Source organism: Alexandromys fortis, unplaced genomic scaffold, assembly GCF_014885135.2.
Source record: "Alexandromys fortis isolate MF-2015 unplaced genomic scaffold, M_Fortis_MF-2015_v1.1 scaffold_25, whole genome shotgun sequence".
NCBI classification, from domain to species: domain Eukaryota; kingdom Metazoa; phylum Chordata; class Mammalia; order Rodentia; family Cricetidae; genus Alexandromys; species Alexandromys fortis.
The window spans coordinates 3,979,030-3,999,993 of NW_026067904.1; the positions used below are offsets into that span (position 1 = coordinate 3,979,030).

Sequence of the window (20,964 nt, forward strand, 5' to 3'; positions counted from 1 at the left end):
AAAAAAAAAAAAAAAAAACATTTTTAGAGTGTTTTTGTGTGCTGGAAGGCTTGGCTATTGAAGGCAGAGGCTGGCAATAGAGGTCTGCCTCTATCACTGTCCACCTCAGTTTTTTGAGCCAGGGTCTTCCTTTCAGCTACACGAGTAGAACTGTCTGTCCCCAACCCTTAGAGTGTTGGAGTTGCAGGTGCATGGCACACACAGTTTCCAGAGTTAGGAGATCCACACTCAGGTCTTCACGCTTGCACAGCAAGCACTTTACCCCCTGAGCCCTCTTCCCAGCCCCACTATAATCAGAATACAAATAAATTGGGGCCAGAGAGGCGACTCGGCATCTAAGGGCACTGGCTGCTCTTCCAGATGACCTGGGATTAATTCCCAGTAACCACGTGGTTGCTCATAACCATCTGTAGCCGCAATTCCTGGGGATCCAATGCATTCTTCTGTTCTTCATGAGCACCAGGCACGAACAGGAACATAATACATAAACAGGCAGGCAAAAGACACATACACATAATAATTGTAAAAATAAAAGTAACTTAAGTAACATGTGCGGCCTACTAACATTTGTGGCCTAAAAAGACACAGATGGGACAGACACACGGGGACGGACGGACACACAGACACACATGGTGGCAAGTATGCCTATAATCCCACCCGCAATCCCAGCACATGAAGGTTGAAGCAGAAGGGTCTTGAGTTCAAAATGAGTCTGGGTTACATACTGAGTTCCAGAAAACAAAACTAAATAAAAAATATACATCTGCTCAAAAATACATAACACATGTATAAAAAGAGCAGACATAGAGCTAGGGATGTAGCTCAGTGATCCAGCACTAACAAGAATAACATACACAAACCCCATGTACTCATAAACAAATGCCCAAGAATGTGCCCTCCGAGAACAAGTCAGTAAGTTTGAAGACAAGACTTCACTATATAAACGGAATTATCTCTAATATCTCAAATATCCAATATCTAAAATTGATTATGTACCAGCATACCCAAGCATCAAATTCTATACTATGAAGTCTGGTTTTGCTTACAAAATTACTAAAAATATTGTATACAATTACTACCATATTATATGCAGAAAATTTGTTTAGATTTGGGTTACTAGCCCTATGATCGATCACTCATTTTACACAATAACTTAGGATCTATAGTGCTTTGTGAATATCTAATATTGAGGGCAAAAATCATTTTAAAAAGTCTACTAAGCCAGGCAGTGGTGACACATGCCTTTAACTCCAGCACTCAGGAGGCAGCTGCAGGATAGTCAGGGTTGTTACACAGAGAAACCCTGTCTCGAAAAACCAAACCAAACCAAATGAAAACAAAACAACAAGAAAAAAAGTGTACTAAATTTACTAAGTAACAATGGATCACCTCTGGAAAGCAGGTATGAAATCACTATTATGTTGTGTTTTTTTTTTTCCTATGTGTATACATGTGTCCGTGTGTGTGTATGCCCACAAAGTCAGAAGGGGGTGTCAGATGCCCTGGAGCTGAGTTAATGGTGGTTGGGAACTAACCAGTGTGGTGCTGGCAACACAGAAACTCCTGAAGAGCAACATGTCTTCTTCCCACTCAGCCATTTCTCTTGCCCCTACCATTTTTATTTTTAAATGACAGAGAGAAGGGAGTAATAAAAATGAACCAGGCTGGCACAAAAGCAAGTTGATATGAAACTTATTCTTTTAATTAGTGTTTCAGTATGTTGCCCATGCTAAGTCCTCTGCCCTCAGCCTCCAGAGGGTTGCTGAGTGAGGTTTGATAACAACTCCTACTTCCTTCTTCAGGAGAGAGAAAACTTCCAATTTCCTGACAAAAAACATTTCAAGCAGGGTGGTTGTAGCACACACCTTTAAACCCAGTACTTGGGAACCAAAGGCAGTAGGATCTCTGAGAGTTGGGGGCCAGCCTGGTGTACAGAGTGAGTTCCAGGACAGCTGGGGTCACATAGAAAGAAACCCAATCTCAAAAAATAGGAAGGAAGGAAGGAAGGAAGGAAGGAAGGAAGGAAGGAAGGAAGGAGGGAGGGAGGGAGGGAGGGAGGGAGGGAGGAGGGGAGGGGAGGGGAGGGGAGGGGAGGGGAGGGAAGGGAAGGGAAGGGAAGGGATTCAAATGAGAACATGAGATGACTTAGCAGTACTTGCCCCAAGTCTGATGACCTAGAACCCACATGGTGAAATAAAATGACTTACTCATGAAAACTGTCCTTTGCCCTCCACATGCACACATGCACTCACACACACACAGTAAGTGAATGTGAAAAATAGCAGCAAGACTACCACAGATTTATCCTAAGAAAATAAATTAAGATTTTTAAAAAAAATTTAAACACAGTCAGATAGAATAGCATACACCTGAAGTCCTAGTTATTTGGAAGCTGAAGCAGAAGGATCACTGAAGTCCAGAACTTCAAAGTCAGTATAATTCTGTCTCAAAAAGGGAAACAAACCCCATAGCAAAACAAAAAGAACACTTTTAGATGACATAATAGGAAATACATTTTAGAAATAGAATAAGATTTGTCATAGTTCCCAAATTTAAATATTACCAAGATGAAAGATTTTAGAAACAAAGAAAAAGGCTCATGAAAACTAGCAACGGGCTAGAGAGATGGCTCAGAAGTTAAGAGTGCTTGTCAACAGCATAAGCCTGATGATGCCCTGAACTAAATTCCCAGCACACAGGAGAAAGAAGAGAACCAACTACCAAAAGTTGTCCTACGATCTCCACATATACTGTGGCACATTCACTACAGTCTTATATATGAACATCACACACAGCAGAAGTAATGCTTGCCTAATTTAATAAAGACAAATAAAACAACATTCATGAACTTCAAATGTTATAGGGTGATTCTAAGAGTAAATCTGGTTATATAAATGTAGATACGCACTTGGGAGGCAAAGGCAGGCAGAACTCTTGAGTTCTAGGCCAGCTTAGTCTACACAGTGAATTCTAGGAGAACCAAGAATATATAGAGAGATTTTGTCTAAAAATAAACAAACAAACAGAGAAGCAGAAAATTGAATAGGGGCAGTGAAACAAGTTAAAGGTGTTCTAGTCATGTTTTCTATAGTGTGATATTGGGGTTCTGCAAATGAATAATATGAAGTAAATTTTGTGCACAGCTTTCTTGGTATGGCTTTAATATAAGCAGAAAACTGTGGTGTCTCATAGCTGTTATCCCAGCACTTGGGAGGCTGAGGCAGCAGGATCGTCAGAAAACAGTTTGGGCTATTTAGAGATTCTGGCTGGGTGGTAGTAGCACACGCCTTTAATCCAGCACTTGGGAGGCAGAGGCACACAGATCTCTGTGAGTTCGAGACCATCCTGATCTACAGAGCAAGTGCCAGGACAGGCTCCAAGGCTACACAGAGAAATTCTGTCTCAAAAAAAAGGAAAAGAAAGAGAAAAAAGAGAGAGATTCTGTATGGGAGGGGGGGGGTCGGGGGCATAAAACAAGGAAAGTAAAGAGAGGAAAGGACTCACCACTGAATGTTACTCAGGTAACACTACTGGCACCAAGTCCCACATTAGCAAAACCTATGCAGCACTGTTATGCATTGGTCAGAGGCTCCTCTGTAACAGTGAGACAACAAACTAGTACAACTCAAAGAACACATGTGATCATACAACTCAGAGGCACCTAGCCTTGGCATGACAAATCCTCCGGTAGCAACTGTGCCCGCAGAAGCGTAGGAGGCACTGTGTTCAGACATTTACTGCTTGTAGCTTGTCTGAACTGACAAGGCTGAAATCACATGCCTATGAACCAATGAAGGTTGCCTAGGGGAATCAGGATAAACTCAAATAATACAATTTTTGAAACTAAAGCGGAAATATGGGTTTTTAGTGCTGAAATTTTCTGTATATTGGACACAGTGCTAATATTTGACAAAATTCATAGAACTGTATACCTAAAATGAATATTACCTTATGCAAGTGTACTGCAGTAAGCCAGGCTTTAAATAAATACAGGCAGAGCCAGTGAGATGGACCAGTGGGTAAATGTTCTTACCCCAAACCTCAGGGACTCACATGGGGGAGATATCTACTCCTAACAAGCTGTCATGCTTGTTACTCCTAACAACCTCTCTACACATGCATCCAGCCCACTTCCCACCCTAACTAAATATATAGGCTGAAACGCCAGATGCAGTATGGTTCCAGGTAACCAAAGGAAAGTTTAATTAGTAATAATCTTTTAGGAAAAATTTGCTGGGTGGAAATTTAAAGTCACACATTACACTTCCTTAGTACTTGAAATTTCCGGCCACAGGTTCCTTCCATTACTTTGACCTCACCTCTACTCAAAACTCAAAGGATGGCTTATAATCAATCCAGTTAACATCTTCATTTGCCCACACCGAGCTAAGCAGGCCTGTGAGCCCAGGCAAAGGAGCCTCAGTCCTCAGTAAGAAGCTCACAATTTAATTTCAAGAACACATGGGAACTGACAAGATACAGCTAAAACTCATCGACTTATACAAAATCATCAGAAAAAATATAAATTAATAAACAAATAGTTTACTGACCTCAAACTTCAACTCTAAAAATCCCTCACATTATGGCTAGGGAAATGGCTCAGCCAGTAAATACCTACCAACTCAAGCATAGGCACCTGAGTTTGAATGCTCAGCACCAATGTAAAAGTAAGCATGGTAGCATGGCTGTAACCTTGTGCTGGGCAGAGACAAAGACAGCTCACTGGGCAGACAGTCTAGCCAGCTGGAGGTGATTGAACAAAAAACCCTGCCTAAAACAACCAAGGTGAAGAGCAATAGAGGAGGACACCAGGCATTGACCTGTCTCCTACATATGTACCTCTTACTTATTTTTTTAAAAAAATCATTGTATTAAACTTGATTGCTAATTATTTTTTTTCTTTCATTTGGTTGGTTTTGGGGGTTTTGATTTGTTTTGTTTTGTTCATGGGTTTGTTTGTTTGTTTTGAGACAAAGGTCTCTCTGTGTAGACCAGGTTGGCCTTAAACTCTCAGAGATCCTCCCGACTCTGCCTCCTGGGTACTGGGACTAAAGGCATGTACCATCACATCCAGTATGATAATTTCATTTTTGAAAGAACAAAATTTCAGAAATTATTCAACACTCTTTGTATCCCTAGACATAGAAATTATTAAAAAAAAAATAGCATTTGCACTGTTAAAGGAGTTAATACTAACTTGATGTGAAGTTACTCAGGCAGCTCCCACACAGTCTAAAGAACATATGGCACTGAATAACATTTTTAGGACTAACAACTTCTTGCTGTTGGAAAGGACTTCTAAAAGCAGCAAGGTGGCACACACCTTTAATCACAGCACTCAGGAGAAAGAGGAGGCAGATCTCTGAGTTTGAGTCCAATCGTCTACAGAGTATGAGGGCTACACAGAGAAATCCTGTCTTGAAAACCAAAACAAATAAAAACACAACTTTTTTTTAAAAAAAAAAAAAAAAGGTTGAAACACTGGACAATAATAAGCTTGCCTTTAAGACACTAACGGCCTGTCATAGGTGAGCGTGAGATGGTCAGGTTGATGTGAGATGGCACAGCAGGTGAAGTACTTGCTGTGCGAGTCTGAGAACCCAAATCCAACCTCATATGTCACATGCTAGAAGAGAACCAACTCCCACAAACTGTCCTCTGGCCTCCTCCACACAGGTCTGTCAGAGGTGAACTGTGATCCTATAGGGGACCAACAAGAGTCCCCAAGTGGAATGTGACAGACACATCCAGTCCTTCAGAGGAAGAAACCAGGAGAGAGGGCTCTGAGTCTAGGATGACTAGGACAGTCACAGTATTTAACCATTTTATTCAGATTACAACTGCACATGAAAAATATGGTGGGAGACAAGAGGTGCAATTGCAAAACTGCAAAATATATATTGTCTATAAGTCTGTATGGAACTCCCTCTAAGCACAAATACTTAAAGACTTAACCTATATGGTCTAATACATATGAATGTGCACACGCACATGGTTCTTGGGCTGAGGATGTTGCCTGCTTGGCAGGTGCGAGTGTTTGCCTAGCATGCATAAAGCATTGCCTTCGATCCTCAGCATGGCACAAAACCTGGTGTGGTCATACACACTTGTGATCCTAGCACTCAGGAGGATAAGGATTGCACGGATGACCTGAGTTTCAGGATATGTTGCCCTCTATAAAAGGAAGGTTGCTTTAAACAATATTTAGAAGAAAAAGTTCTAAGTCTAACCGAATGTTTAAGCTTTAACAGATAAGGCTAGACATTTACACCAGAGGAAACTTCCCATAGATTCCTAATACAGAGGTGTGGTGTGAAGACTTGAAGCCAAAATGACTTGATACAGAATGTCCTTGATGTTTCCCTTGTTTCCATGAAATTTACTATAACCTTTGTGACTGCATTTTCCCAGGACCTCCTCCCTTATCCACAACCCCACTCAGATCATGGGGCCTGCCATCCCACACAGGTTAACAGCCTTGACTTAACATGGTACATAGGACCCAAGGCTTGGTAAACAGTCCAAAAACCAATTCATGTGTTTTATTTGAAGGTCAGAAGTAATGTCCATTTTCCCATTTTATTTTTCCTGCATCAGGTCATTATAGGAACAAATATTAAGAAGAATATACATGACTTACAAAAACACCAGTTTTTCTAATACAGAGAGAAAAAAGGCAAACTATGAATTCAATTACCATTTTGTACAATACTAATAGTTAAGAAACTGTCACTCAGAAATGTGTTAAACATTAACAGCAAACTCGGGCTTACTGCCAGCTGTAGAAACATAAAATGTAACATCAATTTAAGTGCAAGCAAAGCCATGATCCACAGGCTAGACATTTCCAAAGACCAGAAGACTCAAGAACTGGGAAATTTAAGGAGCGAAAGTAATTGTGAACTGGTCAATGAGTACGGGGTTTGTTCTAAGTTTATATCCCCACTTTGCAAAATCATTCTTAAGGTATCCAATAACAAGATCACCTGAGAATGACTGCGAACTGTAAGCTTGTCATCAAAATCAAAAAGATTACATCAGAGACAAACTATGGAAGTCAAAATGAATTTCAAAGTGGGCACTTCTAAGCAGGTTTTCAAAGGGTGTGTTCCAAGCAGCATCACACAGACGCATAGGCAATGATGAAGTTTTTAAAAGGACAAGTTTGTTTTTTTTTTCCCCTCCACACCTCAGAACTTCAGTGCTTGCAACATATATTATAAATATGTGGGGAAATTTGGTACAGTTTTTCCTCATTGCATTGCCACATTTACCACAAAACCAATTTGAGAAATTTGAAATGCTAGCTCACTATGTTGTCTGATAAGAAAGTGGACACATTCAGACAAGGAAGAAAGAAGGGCCTTAACCATTATTTGTAATGTGTATTTATTCAAAATGAAATCAGAATATGGCAAAATGTAACGATTTAATTAAACCTAAATACTAATGCAGAAATACTGAACAAACCTCTAACAGTTTTCAAATGTATGATGTGCAACCAATACAAAAACTCAGACCCAATGGAATAAAAAGGGAGATATGGCACAGACCTTATAAATCCTACTTAAGTCACACTTGTATAAACAGTGGATTGGTTTCTACAGTTTTCTACTAACTGTATGTTTACATGGAAAATTCCCAAAGGCAGACCTAAAGGAAACTGCTAAGAAGCTTAGAAAGTGAAGTTAGCTTATATAATTTATAAGCGAATACAATGTAACATCCTGAGCACTTCTAATATGAGAGTGAATTATTGCACATATGGTAAAATATATATGTGAGTCCAACAAAACCATACAGGCATAAACTCTGCTCAAATCTAAATGTCAGACAGCTGCCAGTTGTGTATGTAGTGTGCAGAGAAAGTGAACAAAGGGTACAATTTCCACTCAAGCAGAGAAAAGCCTTGAGGATTTTCCAAGGAGGCTGACACAAAAAGGAAACATTAAGTCTTTACAATTACCACCTAACAATGCTTAGAATGTCTATTAGTCTTCTAGATTCTTCAATTACAACTGAGAAACAATTTTTTTTTTTCTAAGACAGGGTTTCTCTGTGTAACAGTCCTTGCTGTCCGGGAACTCGCTCTGTAGACCAGGATGGCCTTGAAATCACAGAGATTCTCCTGCTTCTGCCTCCTGAGTGCTGGGATTAAAGGAGTGCACCATCACTGCCTGGCAAGAAACATGTTTGTTTTGTCCCAACCCTTTTTTAAAAGTTAAAAACCGGTCTAAATGTGATTATAGAGAATCTTCATCAAAGATTACAGAGAAAGAATGCAACAACTTAGTATTCTTCAATGCTCTGCTCTCCCAATGCTTAGATTAACACCAGGGTCAGACCAAGGAGCAGTCAAGTCGTCATTTTCATCAGCCATTTAAGAGATACTGTCTCCCATATATGTAGAAAGCAATGTGAAGTTCTTTAGAAAAATGGGTCTACTGAAATATGTCTTTGTGTATGTGCACAAGTGAATAATATCTCTAACAAACATTTCCACAGACATAACTACATCAGGATACAAAAAGTCCTTATTTGAAAAGGTACAAAGATGTAAATACTAATAGAACATTTACAGGATTGATGGTGGGGGCATGAGCATGCATGCCCAGAAACTTATGAATTAAAGGCAGGATAATCAGCTACATACCATGTCTGCCAGTCTGAGTTCAAAATCGGGAATAGGGAGGCACACACACAGATACACACGCTACACTTTTCATTCCAGCATTCAGGAAGCAGAAGCAGGCAGATTTCTATGAATTTGAGGACAAGGTGGTCTTTATAGAAAGTTCCAAACCAAAGCTGGAGAGATGGCTCAGAGGTTAAGAGAGCATTGCCTGCTCTTCCAAAGGTCCTGAGTTCAGTTCCCAGCAACCACATGGTGGCTCACAACCATCTGTAATGGGGTCTGGTGCCCTCTTCTGGCCTGCAGGCATACACACAGACAGAATATTGTATACATAGTAAAAAAATAAATATTAAAAAAAAAAGAAAGTTCCAAACCAGTATGGCGAAACATGAGACCTTGATTCCAAAAAAGAAAAGAAAAAGATGACCAGAAGTCTGGCAGTAACAAGGTTAGCACCAAGTACATGTGTACATCTTACTGTTCTTAGGAAGGTGAGGTAGGAACAACATTTGAACTGAGAGCTTAAGGCCGGCCTGGGTAATATTTTGAGACATTTCTCTTAAAACATGGGAGTAGCCAAGCAAAGCCGTCTCAATGCTGAAGTAACAATATTTACTAGCACAGGTAACCAGGGTCAAGAATAAACTGGAGGCACGACTGAAACCTCTTATAAAAGAAGAATAAGAACAAAATTAATTGATAATTTCAGGTAAGTCTTCCTCCCAAAAGTAAGATAGAGAGGTGAATTGGCTCATTTTCAGTTGGTCAGAATAAAGACTACATTTTTTTAACTGTCCTAAGTTTAGGTACATAAAAACAACACATAATCCTGGCTGGGTATTTCATTAACCCCATGGTCATCATCACTACTCCCAGTATCAACTGTAACTAGCATTTTTTGTAATGATATCTGCATCTCAAAGAAAAATAAGAAGAGGTGTGACAAAAAAGTCAACAAGGTCACATGAATCCTCAAATACTAATGGAAACAGACACTGTGCAATCTCCTAAGTGTAACTTATTACCCTAATGGGAGAGGACACCTACTGTACAATGTCCTACTTTCTACCCTAAGGCTTGCTTCCTTTCTTTCTTTTTTAATGAAACGCCTATTTATTTACTATTTATACAGTGTTCTGTCTTCATGTATTCCTGCAGGCCAGAAGGCACCAGCTCTCATTGTAGATGGTTGTGAGCCACCATGTGGTTGCTGGGAATTGAACTCAGGATCTTTGGAAGAGCAGGCATTGCTCTTAGCCACTGAGCCATCTCTCCAGCCCCAAGCTCTTTTTCTTAAGCACAAATAAGGATTCTGAGTTGACACATAATCCACCTGGATCTTCACAATTATCCTCATTCACAAAAAGCAGAAATGAGAAAACTTCTATGAGAGATTATTACATACTACTTAGTTTCCATCATATTAAAAGTACCTTAATAAACACACATACTGGCTAAATAACTGAACATATATACTAGAGCAGAGTGGAATCTCCCAGGAGTACCTCAGGTACTTACTGTACTCTCAAGGAGGCTAAGAATACATAGATTGTTGAGTGGAAGCTGTGTAGCGTGACTTCATTCTAAAGGTGGGGTGTAGAGAAGGGACAGAACCAATGGTAATATCAAGTCATAGCAACAGTATGCATTCTTGACAATGAGATCAAAACAGCACCTATGCTCTTCCCCAATAAGAACTCTCAAGTCTAATCACAAGGAAGTACCTGATAAATTCCAGTTAATGGATGGGTTACAAAATACAATGAAATCATTCAGAAATACACACTCCAAGACAATGGGGAAAATCCTGCAAGTACTGAGATGGAGAAAAAAAGCTCTGAGCTGACTGTGATGGTATAGGCCTCTAATCCCAGCACTCCTGAGGTACACAGAGGAGCACAGCAAGCCTGCTCTACACAGTGAGTTCCAGGCCATCCAATGCTACACAGTGACACCTGTCTCAGAAAACAAATAAAAAGGCTTTGCATCTAGAATTCCCAAGCATGGCATGAAACAAAAACCTTAGAAACTTTTTAAGGTTTTGCTTCTTCTTTTCTCCCTCCCTCTTTCTCCACTGTAGCCCAGGCTACACTGGAACAATCCTGCCTCAGCCTTGCATGTGCTGTTATTGCAGGCTTGAACTTCTTGTTCTTTATCAAATAAATACTGACAAACCCAGGGATCGAAAATGTTTATTAAGTCCAGGAGGTAGTGCATGCCTTTATTTTTTTTAATTTACTAATTATGTATACAGTATTCTGTCTGCATGCCATAAGAGGAACCTGATTGAATTAGAGATGGTGGTGAGTCACCATATGGTCTGGGAATTGAACTCAGGACCTCTTAACATCTGGCCATCTCTCCAGCCCCAGTGCATGCCCTTAATCCCTGCACTTTAGAGACTGAGTTCAAGGCCAGCCAGGTCTACAGAGGGGGTTTCAGAATAGCCAGGGCTACAGAGAAACCCCGTCTTAAAAAAAAAAAGACAGAGGAAAGGGGAGGGGGTGGATAGTATATAAAAAATTTTATTCAATGCCAACAGTGTGGGCCAAGTGTAGTAGTACACACCTTTAATGCCAGCACTTGAGAGGCAGAGGCAGGTAGAGCCTTTTAAATTTCAAGGCCAGCCAGGGCTACTCAGTGAGATTTGTCTAAAAACAAAACAAAATGAACTACATGGGCTAAGAATGTTTTAGCTCAGTGGCAGATTGCTTGCCTACCAGATGAGGTCATAGGTTCAAATCCCAATAGCACAAAATAAAAAACTATTCTTTATCAAACAGACCATCTGAGTAGTATCCAGGATGAATCACGGGAATTTCTAAGTACAACTATCAGTAATTCCCTTGCTCAGTATAAGAATAACACACTTGTAGTACCAGTATTCAAAACCTAAATAAAAAAAGAGGAGCTCCAGTTTGAGTTCAGCCTGTGCTACACAGAGTCTAAGTAAAAGGGAAAGGGGCCAGACAATGGCTCAGCAGTTAGGAACACTTTAGACTGGAAAGGGCCCAGGTTGAATTCCTAGCACCCACAGCATGGTTCATAATCATCCCTAACTCCAGTTCTGAGGGGTCCATCTCCCTCTTCCAACCTCCTCCAGAATCAGGCATGTACCTAGGGTACACACATAGACAAAACATTTATACACATAAAATTCCAAAAAGTAAGTGCATGTCAAGTAAACAGAGTAACTGTAAAAGGTGGAATAATGAGCTAGAGGTGCTCAGCAGTTAAGAGCAATTATTACTTTTCCAGAGGACCTGGGTCTGGTTCCCAGAACCCACATGGTGAGTCACACCTGTCTGTAACCCCCGTATGGGGATTGGATGCCTCCTCACTCCCTCAGGCACCAGACACAGACAAGTACATACATACATATAAGCAAAACACTCATACCAATAAAATAAATAGAAAAATAAAAACTTTAAAAAAATTAGAACAAATAATTTGAAGTCAATAAAAGTATATTTTAATAGAGTTTAATTCCAATAGGTACTTGTGTTCAATACTCAAACCCTATACAATAGGTAATAGTCAAAAACTTAAAAAAGGAAAACAAAAAACCAATCATGCTTATATAGCTCAGATGACATGGTACTAGTTATGTCCTTATTCAATTTACTGAACCTTTTGCAAGCCTTAATACTGGCACATGTAAAATGGAGAATACTATACAAATAGTAGATTATTTCAGAAACTAAATAAAATACACGAAACACTTAGCATCATGCTAGATTCTAAATGTTCAATAAATAAGAGTTTTTGTTTTGACCGAAACTGTCCTGAAGAAGCTCACTGTGGGACTATTTCAACAGACCTAGATATCCAAGAACTGTTGTCACTGGGTAAAGTACAGGAGGCAGAAAATGACCTGATGGTTCTTTCCCAAAAGAAATCTCTTAAATTTTGTTTTCAAATATCCCTGAAAACAATAACATTAGTAATTCTCAACATCCCAGCCTGCACAAGCAAGCCTCGGTTTGGTTTCCAACACACTTATGCATATGCGCACACACAAGAGACATACACATAGCACACGTGTTCAAAATTGCAAACAATACTTAGTACTATAGATTCTACTAGATTAAAATGTCATCTCCAATACTAAAAAGACATCAACCAATACCTTTACATTTATGGTATAAATGTGTTGTAGATTTTCTTTACCTCATTTTCTCTATTTTAAAGAATAATAAGACATTTCAGAGGGTTATGAAAAGTAATAATAGGTTTAACTCATGAGTCTTTCTTTAATTAATCACTTACCTCTAAATCTTTCAATGTCATGGAGAACCCTAAACCTAACTATTTAAGTTAGTGCTGGGGGTAGCTCAGTGGTGGAGTGTCTGCTATGTAGTGAGTATCAGAAACCCAGATTAAAATCTACACACACGCCAGGCATTGATGGTGCACACCTGAATTCCAGCACTCAGGACAAAGAGGCAGGTAGATCTCTGTTGAGTTCGAAGTCAACCTGGTCTACAGAGTGAGTTCCAATCCAAGACAGTCAAGGTACAACAGAGAAACCCTGTCTCAAAATAAATCATTTAAGAAAAAAAAGAAAAGAAGAGAAAAGAAAAGAAAAGAAAAGAAAGGAAAGGAAAGGAAGGTGGGAAGGGAGAGAGAGAGAGAGAGAGAGAGAAATGGAGAATTGAGCTTGGTGTAGTGGTATATGCCTGTAGTTCCAGCTACATGGAAGGTTCAAACAGGAGGATCACTTGCGTTTGGAAGTTCTGACTGTAGTGTACTATGTCAATCAGGTGTCAGCACAATAACTCAGAAGTGAAGAACACCCAGGTTGCCAGGACAAGAAACGGAAAAATAAGCCTGACATATTGATATTTAATCCCAGCATCTGGAAAGCTGATATATCTCCATGAGTTTGAAGCTAGCCTGGTCTACATATAGTTCCAGGACAGCCAGAGCTACTTAGTAAGACCGTGCCTTCAAAAACAACAATAAATTAAAAAAAAAAAAACATAAAAACAAAAACATAAAAAAAGGCAGGGAGAATATTACGCAAGATGCTAGAAACTGATTGAAATGGAATCAAGATCTCAATGCAAAGTGAACTAACAGCAGACACAAGCAATATTCTCAGTTATAGTCAATGGTCAGAAAGATGACTCAGTGAGTAGATAAAGTGCATGCCTCTAAGCCTGATAATTTGAGCTCAAACGCACATGGCAGAAGAACAAAACCAACTCTTCCAACGTATCCTATGACCTTCGCATGTGCACCAGGTACACAAGACACACACAGACACACACACAATAAATGTAAACACAAGTAAATATGTATCAAAGGCTCTGTGTTTAGTGGCAGTCCAATGACAAGGGCTGAGGTATAGCACAGACTTCTCCATAGGGTACCCTGTCCAGGAAGCCATTCCTGATTTCATTTCAAGTTTAATAGAACAGCTATCTTTGGCTATTGCCAGACAACTGTTTTCTTAGCAAAGTTAAGAGTAAACTGGAAAAATACAAAAGAATATGGTAGTATAAAGTTTATAAAAATGCCATAATATGGACCATGATGAACAGAAAGGGGAATGAAGAAAAGAGAAAAAAAAAGGCAGTTGGTATTCAGCCTAATAATAAACTAAAGCAATTCCACATCAGACTGTAACACTTTCCTCACTACACATATACCACAATGAGGTCTAACCTCCAGGAAACAGTGGACCTAACTCCAAAAGAAAGACAACTAATCAATTTTATCAGTCAAAAGAAGCTACTGTCCAAATATAGGATCAACTGAGAATTATACAAGTTTGAGAAAGGTTGAGCAGAAAGAGCAAAAGGAAAAGGCTAAGTGGCTCTAAGAAGAATAAATGGAAATATCAGAAGTAGTCAAATAACATATGCTTCGCGAGTTTCCAGAGATTTTAGTCACTAAAAGCAAACTTACTGAGCTGAGGGGTGGCTCAGTGGTAGACTAGCTGCCTAGCACGCTCAAGGTCCTGGGTACATTCACAAAAAGATAGAAAAAAAGGAGGAGGTAATAAGAGACCTGGCAGAGAAGAATAAAACAGACCACTAAGAAAAATGAAACTTAGAAAACTAAAGATTGCCACATGTGTTGAGTAACAGACTCAACATCTGTCTGCTAAGAATTCCATAATATACAGAGAAAAGGAAACAATGAAGAAAAAATACTCGCCGGGCAGAGGTGGCGCACACCTTTAATCCCAGCACTCTGGAGGCAGAGGCAGGTGGATCTCTGTGAGTTTGAGACCAGCCTGGTCTACAAGAGCTAGTTCCAGGACAGGCTCCAAAACCACAGAGAAACCCTGTCTCAAAAAAAAAAAAAAAAAAAGGAAAAATACTCAAATGAAATAAAGATCACCAATTTTAAATGAGTCCAAAAAGCTGAAGTTTAGAGTATTTTCATCTAAACAAAGAAAAATAGTGACTAAAAGGGCACAGAACGGCTGGCTGCAGAGATGTGTGGTGCTTAACAGAACCTGCTGCTCTTCCAGGACTAGAACTCAGCTCCAAGCACCCATTAGCTGGCCAGCTCACACCACCTGTAACTGCAGCTCCAAGGGACCTAATACCCTCTCTGGCTTCCAAGGGTGGGCACGCGCGCACACATGTATTTTTATCAAAGTGTGTCCAAATGTCGAAGGAAGACCTATTTTACATACTAAGTACTATGCCAGCTAGAATTACAGTGAGATTCTGTCTCAAAAATAAAGGGGGTAGGGGGACAAACTAAGAGACAAAAATCAGGAGGCTCAAAGTAGCATCTAACTTCTTGTCAGGAAAACTGCTAATTTTCTGAGGGAACCTGGCATGGTGACTAAGCCTGTAAAACCGGCATTTGGAAGGCAGAGACAGGCAGAACTGGATCTCTGAATTCCAGGCCAGCATTGTCCGAACAGCCAGCCAGCTGATGCCAGTCAGGCCATTAAGACATGAGACTGTCTTAACAAACAAACATTACATTAAATTCTCAAATAAAAACATTTTAAAAATAAATTTTAAATTCCTAGACAGGCAGTGAGGACACGTGTCTTCTTTAATGCCAGCACTTGGGAGGCAGAGGTAGGTGGATCTCTATGAGTTCAGGGCCAGAGCCTGGTCTAAATAACTAGTTCTAGGGCAGTCAGGACTACACAGAGAAACTTTGTCTCAGGAAAAAAAAAAAAAAAATTAAAAAATAATTAATTTATGAGGGAAAAGTTATACCCTACTGGAGAGATGAGGCTAGCCAGGGCTACATAATGCGGCTGCTGTCTCAACAAACAAATAGAAACACTATTACATTTTCAAAGAACAAAAAACATTTTTAAAAAATTTTAAATTTTTTGAGGGAAAAGCTCTTTTTACACCCTACTGGAGAGGCGGCTGAGCAGTTAAGGACACCGGCTGTTCTTCACAGGATCTGGATTTGATTCCCAGCACTGGCAATGGTGACTCACATTGTCTAAGTCCAGCTCCAGTAGATCCAACACCTTCTTCTGACCTCTTTGAGCACCAGGAACCCATGTGGTACACAGGCGTACATGAAGGCAAAGCACTCATTTACATTAAAATAAAAAATAACTAAAATAATTTTAATTAAGATAAAATTTATTTGCTCAAAATGCAAAACTAAAAATCTAAAATTTTGAGGCTGGAGAGATAGGTCAGCCATGAAGAGCACTGGCTGCTCTTGCAGAGTATCCAAGGTTGTTCCTGGGCATCCATCTGGTGGCTTACAAAGGGTCATAACTCCAGTTCCAGGGAATCCAGTGGACCCTCTTCTGGCCTCCACAGGCATCAGGGCCACACACAACACACAGTGTACTTAACACACATGCAGACAAAACACTCAAACATGCAAAATAAAAGTAAATCTTAAATTAAAAAAAAATTGCAGAGATGCAAGTTTTAATGACATTTAGATAAATAACTAGAATGTGTGAAAAAAAACTAAGGATTAGTTTATTATGACATTTTCAATAGCTCATAAAATGTAAGAGTTAAGGAAAAATTATCACACGTCAGCAAGAAGGCTCAGTGGGTAAAGGCATTTGCTGTGGAAATTTAACAACCCTGAGTTTGATCTCTGGAACCCAATGGAAAGAAAGAACCAACTTCCAAAAGCCGTCTTTCTAATCTCAATACATGCGCACACACGTTCACATACACACAAAGTAATGTAAAGATTATCTTAGTTTGATATTCAACAGGCAGAATGGCTTTCAACAGGGACATCATTATCATTTCTGAGGTCTAATTACATTGCTGTGTTCTGTGACTATTAGTATCATTCTCAGTAGAAACGCTGTTTCTTGGCTTCCATTCCTTAGAATCTGTGTGGTGAGGTGGGGTGGAATCATGAGTGTGCACAGTGCTCCTGCGATGTGGAAGGCAGATGACAAGCTCGGCTGGTGACAATCTAGCTGCTGCTGCTCCCACATTCCACTTTATCTATGTACTTGTTTTTTGAAAGACAGGGTCTCTCAGTGGCCTGAACTCACTGGGTAGACTAGAGTGCCTGCCCAGCTAGTCCAAGGGATCCACTATTTTCCACCTCTAGAGTGAGCCACAATCCCTCCACCTCCTCCCCCACATGAGTTCTGGGACTACACTCAGGTCTTTATTCATGTGTGACAAATACCTGAGCAACTGAGCTATCCCTCCAGCTCCTACTTCTTAAAGTTCTAATACAGAGGACAGAGGACAACTGTTGTTGAAGAACAAAACAGAAATTATGCAACATTTTATAATGTAAAGGTAAATTATGTAACATCTTTTATGCTAAGGGAAATTAAAGGTAGAAAAGTGAAAGGAAAAAAAGACATTTAGGAGGAACAGATTTCCTTTGGAAAAAAAAAAAACTATTCACGAATGTATACTATATACTGCCTAAAATTGGGACCAAAAAATTTATACGTAAAACAGGAGGGAGGATCTGAGTTTGAGGCCAGCCTGGTCTACAGAGTGAGTTCCAGCTTGGGCTACCTTAAACAACTAAAGTAGATTAAACAAAATGAGGAGGTAGAGGCAGGGTTAGGGGGTGAGATCACTGAACTGACCACTTCTCAGAACAGAAAAAAGACATATAAAAAAGAATGTGGGAGTGTCATTCTAACAACCACAGTTTTTAAATAAAATCTATCTTTGGTGATCACCAGAGAAGATTGTCAGGTTCCCACATTCTAAAATATCCTTAAATGGTATCAGAAAGATTTTACCTTGTAATTATTTTATAATTAAAAAAATGTTAAAAATCTGAATAGTGGGGCTGGAGATGGTTCAGTTAAGAAAGCTCACTGTCTCTGCAGAGGATCTGATTTTGGTTCCCACACAGCAGCTCCAAACCTCCACGGGTTCCATACACAAATGGTCGATGCACTAAGACAGACAGACAGACAGACACACATGCTCATGAACTGGTATATTGTATATGGAAGAGCTGAAGAGATGGCTCAATTGCTTACAAGCACTTGATGCTCCTGTCAAGAGCTGGGCTTGGTTCCCAGCACCCACATGGTAGTTTACAACCACCTTTAGTTCCAGGGCATGTGGGTGATGGTGTTCCACAAATGCATATACATGTATATAGGCAAATACTCATACACATAAAATAAAGATGTTTTAATTAAATATGAAGATTTCCTAAAATAACCTTCTTAAGTACGATTAAATGACCTTTGAAGACAACTTATCTTCCCAGAGTGTAAATGATTACACATTCTGATGTTACAATTCTAGCCTAAGGTTAAATTTTCAAGCGTAGACAAAAGTACAAAGAAACTTAGACTAAAACTGTTTTAGCAACGTTATCCAGGTTAGAGAATTGCCTGTAATCTCAGCACTAGGGAGGGAGAGCAGGAGGATCATTGCAAGCTCCAAGTCACCAATGGTCTATGTTCCACACCAACCAGTACTGTAAAAAGTGAAATCTCACCTTTTCCCATCCCCTGTGGCTTCTCCCACAAAAAAAGAGAAAGAAGGAAAAAAAAAAACAAAAAAACTTTGTCTTAGAAAATACATGGCTTTGGCTCCAACTCCAGAACATGAAACTGGGGCAGAAGAATCATGAGTTAGGTGTGTGGGGCTGGAGAGACGGCTCAGTGGTTAGGAGCACAGACTGCTCTTCTAGAGGACCTGGGTTCAATTCCCAGCACCTACATGGTAGCTCACAACATAAAATAAAGTTAAATATACCATAAAAAATATTAAAAAAAAATGGACTTTCTTTAAAAAAATTAGTTAGGTGTGTGTGTTAGAAGCTATATGCTACAATATTATTAAGCAGTCTTTACTAAAAAGAAACAACAAAGAAAAATGACAAAGATAGCTGAGCTAGATGAGCATTAGATAACCTACAGATGGAAAAACAGAGCACATCACTGTGTAATGCAAACTACTTTCTGAGGTAATTTTAAAACACTGGGTGTGCTTTTTGTTTCTTTGTTTTTCAAGACAGGGTTTCTCTATGTAACAGACTTGGCTGTATGGAACTTGTTCTGTAGACTGGGCTGGCCTCAAATTCACAGACATCTGCCTGCCTCTGCCTCCCGAATGCTGGGGTTAAAGGCTTGCACCATTAAAGGTGGCAAAAATTTTTTTTTTGTTTTTTGTTTTTCAAGACAAGGTTTCTTTGTAGCTTTGGAGCCTGTCCTGGAGCTAGGTCTTGTAGACCAGGCTAACCTCGAACTCACAGAGATCCACCTGTCTCTGCATCCTGAGTGCTAGAATTAAAGGCATGCGCCTGGCTACTAAATTTTTTTTTTTTTTAGATTTGTATAGAAATTCTAGTAAGGTATACAACAAAGTCAGACGAGTTGACCACAATCCTGGTACTTGTTGGTGAGGCCAGATAAACAGAAGTTCAAGGTCATCCTCCACTACCTTCAAGTTTGAGGCCAGACTGAACTGTGCAATATTCTTGATTAAAAGAAGAAAAAAAAAAAAAAAAACATGGGGGCGGGGAAGGCGCAAACTATTAACAAAATCATCTTACCTTGGATATGAGACTGAAAGGGGACCCGCAGGACTGACATATTACTATATAACTTCCATTTTAAATTTTACTTTTCTTTTTTTGTTTGTTTGTTTGTTTTGGGGGTTTTTTTGGTAGGGTTTCCCTGTGTAGCTCTTGGCTGCTCTTAAGCTTGCACTGTAGACCAGGCTGGCCTTGAACTCACCTTCCTGCCCTGCTCCCAGTGCTGGGACTAAAAGTATATGCCACCACCATCAGGATGTTTTACATTTTCAATGAGTACTTAACTACTTTTATAAAAAAAATGGAAATTTTCAGGAGAATCATTTCTACATTAATTCCAGCCAGTTCTTTTCTAGCTCTCCACCCCTTTACTCTCCAAATACGGGTGTGTTTGAATGGATCTTACAAACTCTCCAATTCTAACTTCCACTGGATGAATAAACAAGAGTACATTTGTTACCATGCAAGCCTGTAGGGGAAAATGCGCCTTAGTACTGCACTTTGTCTTCAGCCAGGTTGGCTAGGAAATGGTGCAGCTCATAAAATCAAATTACAAGGGTGAATACAGAGGTCAGCAATGTTGTGTCTGCTGGTACTGTTATCACCTGTGATTTTCCCAACCTTACTGGAGACAAGACATGTCAACACCAAAGCAGATCCATTTAACCATGTCAAATAAAACTTCCAACAACATATACCAAAAGCAGGCACAAATGATATGCTTGGTGTTTCCTCAAGAGTATATCTATATAACCAGAGATTATGCATCCTTTATGAGGTAATCACGCAGAAATCACATGATCAATGTGTCCCAGTGGAAGAACGCAGGTTAACCAGGTATGTGTAACAGGTCTGCCTCTGTCTGGGGACCTGTATGGTGTCAGAATGTGTAACAGTGTGGGTCCCGGTTTCTGGACTAAACTTAGCCTCAGTCATCACAGGGAACATGAAACCAAAGTCAAAGCAGTGGGCAGCAGGAAGGCCTTGCACTCTCTTCGGTCTTTAAGGAATGTTTTCTTGGGCTTGGAGAGATGATGGTTCAGAGGTTAAGAGCACTAACTGCTCCTGCAGAGGACCCAAATTTAGTTCTCAGCACTCACAGCAGGCAGCGCCCAACTGCCTGGAACTCCAGACCAGGAGATTCGATGGCCTCTGTGACAGCCTCTGCTGGCACCTGCGTGCATGTGATACCTATAAACTCATGTAGGCACACATACACAAAAATAAATAAAACTTTGGAAAAAAAGTTTCCTTTCACTGAACAATCTTAGGAACACCAACAAGAAAAAAAAGCAAAGGGTGATGGAGAAAAAGGTTAGAAGGCAACAAAAGTTCTAATTCACAAATATTCATAATGGAGGATTTGAATTTTGTTTGAGTTC

At 39.8% G+C, this 20,964-nt stretch overlaps 1 protein-coding gene across 3 annotated transcripts in view; it reads right to left on the bottom strand.

Annotated features, from left to right (window-relative positions):
* Positions 1–20,964, bottom strand: part of Wdr33 (WD repeat domain 33) — a 106,573-nt gene that overhangs the window by 33,243 nt on the left and 52,366 nt on the right. The gene's annotated exons all lie outside the window — the stretch shown is intronic.